The following is a 7,053-nucleotide window of genomic DNA, read 5'->3' on the forward strand; positions in this document are numbered from 1 at the left end:
TAAGATTTTTTATTGGTGCATTGTAATTGTACAGGATAGCTTCCCAGTGGTACATTCACATGTGCACATAACATTATTTGGTCGGCTTCCCTCCCCATACTTCCACCTTTGCTCTCTCTTCCTCTCCTATAACTGCCTCTCCTCTAGAGGGGTCTCCAAAATTCCATGAGGTCCCTTTCCTTTCCTTCTTTCTCTCTAACTCTATACTTGAAGGAAAACACGTGGTCCTTGCTTTCCTGAGTCAGGTTCATCTCACTTAGCATGACAGTTAAGGAACCAACGTAGGGGTCTGTCAACAGCTGAAGGAAGAAAGAAAATGTGGCATACGCACACAATGGAATTCTACTCAGAAATGAAAAGGAAGGAAATTATTTTTTCTGCAAAAACATGGATGAAGCTGGAGAACATCATAATAAGTGAGATAACTTAAAAATCAAAAATAAAAAGTAGGGAGCCCTCTTCCCACCTCAGCACTTCCACTTAAGGAACATTTATACGTGGGTATATACTGACACAAAGAGATAGCAGATTTTATTCAAAGATTTATTAGCCCTGAAGTTGACATATGATTGGAAATATTTTTATTATTATTCACTTTTTCTGCCATGTATATACCATGTTTTCAAAATATGTACATTATGCTGGGCGTGGTGGTGCATGCTTGTAATCCCAGCACCTGGGAGGCTGAGACAGGATGACCGCACAGGTTCAGCTAGAGTGAGGCTCTCAGCAACTTAGTGAGACCCTGTTTCCAAATAAAGTATTAAATCAGTCTGAGAGTATAGCTGGAAGTAGAAAAGCACCTGGGTTCCACCCCCAGTACCACCCTAAATAAATAAATGAAATAAACAACTAAATGAAATACATACATTAAGTTCCTTGTGGTGGCAAATGCCTGTAATTCCAGTACTTGGGAGGCTGAAAAAGGACAATCTCATGTTCCAGGACAGCCTCCACAACTTATGGACACCCTCAGGAACTTAGCAAGACCTAGTTTCAAAAAAAGAAGAATAAATATAAAAGCCTGGGTATGTTGCAAATAAATAAATTTTTAAAATAAGCTGGGGAAGAGATAGCAAGGAGGTAGCATGCCCTATATCCTGCCCCAGTACCAAAAATAAATAACTACTGCATTAAAAATAAATTCTATAAGTTCTTTCTTTGTTAACTTGCTTGTAAATATTAAAGTACTCTACAGGAAACTTATAAATGGATCAGAAGCCAACTAAAGTTTTCTGTTTTGCTTCTGATCCTGAGAACCTTCTCAGGCCAGCAAATCCCAGGTGATTTGTTGTTGTTGTGTGCTACTGGGGATTAATTAATGTAGGGGCATTCTTTCTCTGAGCTATAACCTCAGGCCCAATTTAATCTCCATTTTGAAACAGAATATCACTAGGTTGATGAGAGTCTCACTCACTACTTGCTGAGAGTGTCCTCGAACCTCTGATCCTCCTATCTCAGTCTCCCAGTACTGGGATTTTAAAGCCCCTGGCTGGTCTGATGCTGGCTATGAAGGAGTGGAGGGTGGGGGAGCACAGAAGCCCCCTTGCCTCTCATAGTCGCTTGCCCACCCACCCGCAGGCCCCTGGAAGCCCCCTTTACCTGTTCTTCCTGTTTCTATCGTTTTGGCCGCTTAGCCTAAGAAGAAGCAGGCGCTGCACCTGGACGCCATTGTCAGCCCTGGCGGCCTTGTTTATCTTGCCCACCACTTTGTACCAGGCATCCTTATTTGTGACACCAAAGCAAAAAGTCTCCATCTTGGAGGCCAAGAGCCTCAGAGACACCTTCCCTCTGCCTCAGCTTTTTACCGTTTGAAAACGCAAAGCTTCTCAATACTCAATACCAAAAACACTCAATACAAAATCTCAATACAAAATACTAAATACTCAATATAAAAAGTGCCAGCCAGGCTCCTGTGGCTCTGCCCAGCAGCACCACAGTGGGATCAACTGTCGTTGCTAAGCAACTCAACTGTCCTAACAAGCAGGGCAAGCCCACTCCTGCAGGGTGCCTGGGTGCCAGGGGAAGGCACTGCACCCCTCCTCCTCCAGGTCCCTCTCCTCTTTCTCCTCCTCCTCTCTACTCAGCCCTGCACCCTTCAGCAGCTCCTAGTATTGGGCCCCATCCCCAACTTTCCCCACCCTTCCTCCTGTCCCTCCCTCCTCCTGCCTGCCTCTTAAGGTCCCCCCGCCCCCCACCCAGATACGCAGGGTCTCTGTTCCATTACCTGGCCTGCTCCCTGCTTCCAGGCTCCTTGAAGGCTGTGTCAGCAAGTGTGCAATCAACGAATGGTTTAGATACAAAATGAGAAAAAAAATTTTATTATAGACCTACATTTATATTCATCTAGAAAAGAAAGGGAAGGGAGAAAAGATAAAGCAGACATGTGGGGATGGGGGCTGACTGGGAGCAGCAGGCTTCCTCACTGCCACCTCCCAACATCAAGAGAGCCCTAACAAGAATCAACCTTCAAACTTAAAGTACTTGTTTATTCTTGATTTAATTTCCTGAGCTTTGGAGGTTTTGTTGAGAAAGTTACTGCCTGTGCCAATATGTTGTAGTGTTGAACCTATGCTCTCCTCTACTAGCTTCACAGTCTCAGGTCTAATTTCTAAGTCTTTGATCCATCTTGAGTTGATTCCTGTGCTTGGTGAGATAGAGGGGTTTAGATTCATCTTTTTACAAATGGTTAGCCAGTTCTCCCAGCACCACTTGTTGAAAAGGCTGTCTTTTCTCCAGCGTATAAATTTGGCCCCTTTGTCAAAGATTAATTGACTAAAGATGTGTGGATTTGTTTCTGTATCTTCTATTCTAATCCACTGGTCAGTATATCTGTTTTTGTGCCAGTACCATGCTGTTTTTACTACTATTGCTCTATAGTATATTTTGAAGTCTGGGATTGTAATGCCTCCTGCATGTTTCTTATTGCTGAGAATTGCTTTGGCTATTCTGGGTCTTTTCTTTCTCCATATAAAGTTCATGATTGATTTTTCTAGGTCTCTGAAGAATGTCTCTTGTATTTTAATGGGAATTGCATTGAATCTATAGATCACTTTTGGCAGAATGGCCACTTTGATGATATTTATTCTGCCTATCCATGAGCACGGGAGGTCTTTCCATCTTCCAAGGTCTTCTTCAATTTCTTTCTTTAATGTTTTATAGTTTTTTTTTGGAGATCTTTTACATCTTGTGTTAGGTTTATTCCTAGGTATTTTATTGGTTTGGAGGTGATAGTGAATGGAATTTTCTTTGTTTCTTTCATTGTGGATTGTTGGTGGGAATGCAAACTAGTTCAGCCACTATGGAGATCTGTGTGGAGATTCCTAAGAAAGGTGGGAATAGATCCACCTTATGATCCAGCTATACCACTCCTGGGTATCTTTCCAAAGGGGCTGAACTCAGAGAACTACAGCAACATATGCATACCTGTGTTCATAGCAGCACAATTCATAATAGCCAAAATATGGAACCAACCCAGATCTCCATCAACAGATGAAAGAATAGAAAAACTTTGGGAAATACACACAATGGAATTCTATTCAGCCATAAAGAAGAACAAAATTATATCATTTGCAAGAGGATGGAAAACCCTGGAGAACATTATGTTAAGTGAGATCAGCCAAGCACAGAAGGGGAAGGTACATATGTTTCCTCGAATATGCCCAAACTAGGGACACAGAGGATGCCAGTGGGACTCTAGATAATGGAGGGGAAATATCAGCAAAGTTTGAATGGAAAGATAGGAGAGGAGGAAGGCTGTTCTTGATTAATGAGGGTCTACATCTGAATATGTGTAAAATTATGAATATAACATGGTTAACCATTGGTGGGAGGGGGAAGGGAAAAGGGGGGCAGGGGGGAGAGGGCAGCAAATATTGTTTAAATGTATACCATTTATGTTCAATAAAAATTTGTTTAATATAAAAAAACTTAAAGTACACAGCACCAAAGAGTAGAAATTTCTTTGGCAATCCATCCTAAAATGAGAATCCTTTGAATAAGGATATTCTGGGCAGAATTATCATTTTTAATCACAAAAGTTTAGAACCAACTTTATTGCTCATCACGAAATACCAAAGCAGCCTCTACTATTCAGGAGCCAGCTGGGCCTGCTTGTTGTCCTGTTGGACATACCCAAGTTTACAAAACACAAAGAATATGGACAAGGTCACATGATGGCCAGTATGGATCAAGATGAAACAAGGCCTCTGACATGACATCCAAGTATAGACAAATAGAGCCGGGCGTGTTGGCGCACACTTGTAATCCCAGCACTTGGGAGCTTAGATCAGAGGATCTCACAGGTTCAAAGCCAGCCTCAGCTACTTAGTGAGGCTCTCAGCATCTTAGTGAGACCCTGTTTCCAAATAAAGTATAAAATCGGTCTGGGGTATAGCCCAGAGGTAGGAAAGCCCCTGGACTCCACCACCAAAACCCCACACCAAAAATATAGACAAGCTGGGCATGGTGGCGCACACCAACTCATAATCCCTGTACTTGGTAGGCTGAGACAAGAGGATCACAGTTTCGAGGACATCCTCAGCAAATAGTGAGACTCACATCAACCTAGTAAGACCCTATTTAAAGAAAAACTAAAATGGGTCTGGGGGTGTAGCTCAGAGGCAGAATGCCCATGGGTTCACTGCCCAGTACAAAACAAAAATAAAAATATATACAAATGTCTGAACATGGTCCCAAGCACAAATGGTGCAGGCATTCCCCCATACAGCTACTGCATGGCCACATCTTCTTTACTTAGGTCAGCTTGAGCCTCCCTCCTTCTACATAACATTGAGACACTCCACCTCAGAACTGCCCTGCTTCCTAAGAGCTTCCATCCTGAGTCAATCCACTCTCCACTGCTGTAGCATCTACCCCAGATCATCAGCTTCTCTGGAGGGATGTTTTGCCTTGTTTTTGTGGCATGGGGGGATTGGACCCAGGAGAGTTTTATCTTCCAACTACACCTCAACACATTTTTTTCTTTTGAAACAGGGTCCTCCCTAGTTTTGCCAAGCATCTCACTAAATTTCTTTTGTTGTTTTGAGTTCATAATGTGCCTTTATTTTGTAACTTACAAACAAATTTAATTTTTTCTTCAAAAGTTAATTGGTGATTCCTTTAATACTTCTCTCATGTCCAAGAAAGGGAAGAATTTAGCCCTTGATTAAAACAACAAATCTATTTCACACAGAGGGCGGGGCAGATGACCTTAACTACACATACTCTTTCACTGTTCTGTGACTGCTGTCACACTTCCAACACACTGATCTTCCAGATGTGTACTCTTTTCATGGCTGTGGTAGCTGATTGTTCTGTATACATACATGTTCAAAACAGTGCTTCTGTTTCACGCATAGATTCTCCGAGGTTCTGAGGCTGCCTCCCAAGGGGTTGAGTGGTAGACCATGGAGATGTTTCCTGCCTCCAAGCACCGCCCTGCTAGCACTGGTCTGATACACTCACAGCCACCACATTTCTCATACTGTAAAGGTGTTTTTTAATAGCCCATTCACAAGTGGATGCTGGAACCACAACCTGGCTGTTTTGGTGTTCATCGTATACTTCTATTTGATGCTGAGTCCTTATAACTCGTAACCTGTGCCAGAACTCACAAGAGGGCCACACTGATTTCCAACCCTGCTCTTTTCTGGCTACACCCAAGAGCTCCAGATTTCAGTGGTTCCGGTTGGTAAACTGTGGTGCAACAGCCTCATTTTCCAGAGGGTCCTCTTCGGGCTTCACAAAGGAGTGGAACTGGGTGAGAGGAGTGTGAACCCACACTCCATGTCCTTATGAATCCACAACAACTTCCAGAACCACCACTGAAGTGCCTTCCATGAGAGGATCCTGAGCCAGGCTTCTCGAAGCCTTGCCTTTTTTTCACAGCCATCTCAGCTGCTCAAAGGAATGGAGGGAGGAAGGAAGGGACGAATGGAGGGAGGGAGAAAAGGAGGGAGGGAAGGAGATGCACTGGACTTTTGTTTGCGGAATTCAGATCATTAAAAATATTGCTATTTTTGACCTGAGTGTTTCTTTTACATCATTCTAGAATGCCATAAATTAGATTTGCCAAACCAAAGGATGGATAAAGTACTGATTTAAAATAAAGGAAAACTTTTAAGCCACCAAATGCATAAATCTGTGATTAATTGAGGGGGAGAAGAGGAGGTAGAGGTGTTCATTTTTATTGCCAAACTGCAGGAGAGATATTCTCTCCCCTTCTTGGTGTCCTGTGTCAGAGTTCAGAAAGTGGAGAGCTCAAGGGGGTCACAGAAGAACCTAACCAGATTAAAGATCGGAGGGCTCACTGTTTCCCTGAAATTGAAGCCCAGTCGAATCCCTCCAATCAACTGAGAGAACTCCCAACAGCACTCACACACCCAGCTTAGATTGTTAGGTTAAACATGTTGGCAATCAATGTTTATTTAATCTTATTCTATAGGAATATTTGATTACACCAGTTGGTGCTTCCCCCCTCCCTGCAACGCTTCTTCCTCTTAGTTCTTTATTATTTTTTTCCATGCCAGAGCTTGTTTTAGGGCCAGGGTATTACTCAGTGGTACAGTACTTGCGTAGCTTGCACAAGGGGGTAGGTCAATCCCCAGGAACACACACACACACACACACACACACACACACACACACACACACACCTAAGCAAACTTTGCTATTTACTTAGGAAAGGAATGATTATCAGTCATGGACTCAGGGTTGGTGGTTATGTGTGCACACAAGTGTCACCCACACTTGTCTAATAATTGCCTGCAATAAATGTTGTAGTAGTATCAGTGCAGTAAACAATTTGACTTTTAATAGGTTAATCCAGAACCTTTTTAGATTTGCTCTGAGTGTTAGTTCAAAATAACAAGCATTAATATCTGTAACGAAGGCCTAACAGGAGTTCCTGGCCAAGGTGTACAGACCTCATGATGATATGCTTGTCTTTGATGTGAACCTGTTGCTCAGTCCAGCCTAAAATTCATTCACAGTGGGTTGTCACATCTCTCCTTACGATCTGCCAAGGCCTGCATGTAACCCTCCAAACACACA

The 7,053-nt window shown here is 42.8% G+C and overlaps 1 pseudogene across 1 annotated transcript in view; it reads right to left on the reverse strand.

The window, feature by feature from the left end:
* The window catches only part of LOC308262379 (large ribosomal subunit protein uL18m-like), a 224,414-nt pseudogene extending 218,625 nt beyond the window's left edge, over positions 1-5,789 (reverse strand). The window contains exon 1 of the transcript in view: positions 5,476-5,789. The product of the transcript in view is annotated as a large ribosomal subunit protein uL18m-like (transcript). The remainder of the gene's footprint in view (positions 1-5,475) is intronic.
* Between the last annotated feature and the right edge of the window lie 1,264 nt (positions 5,790-7,053).

This window comes from Muscardinus avellanarius (genome assembly GCF_963383645.1).
Source record: "Muscardinus avellanarius genome assembly, chromosome: 4".
NCBI classification, from domain to species: domain Eukaryota; kingdom Metazoa; phylum Chordata; class Mammalia; order Rodentia; family Gliridae; genus Muscardinus; species Muscardinus avellanarius.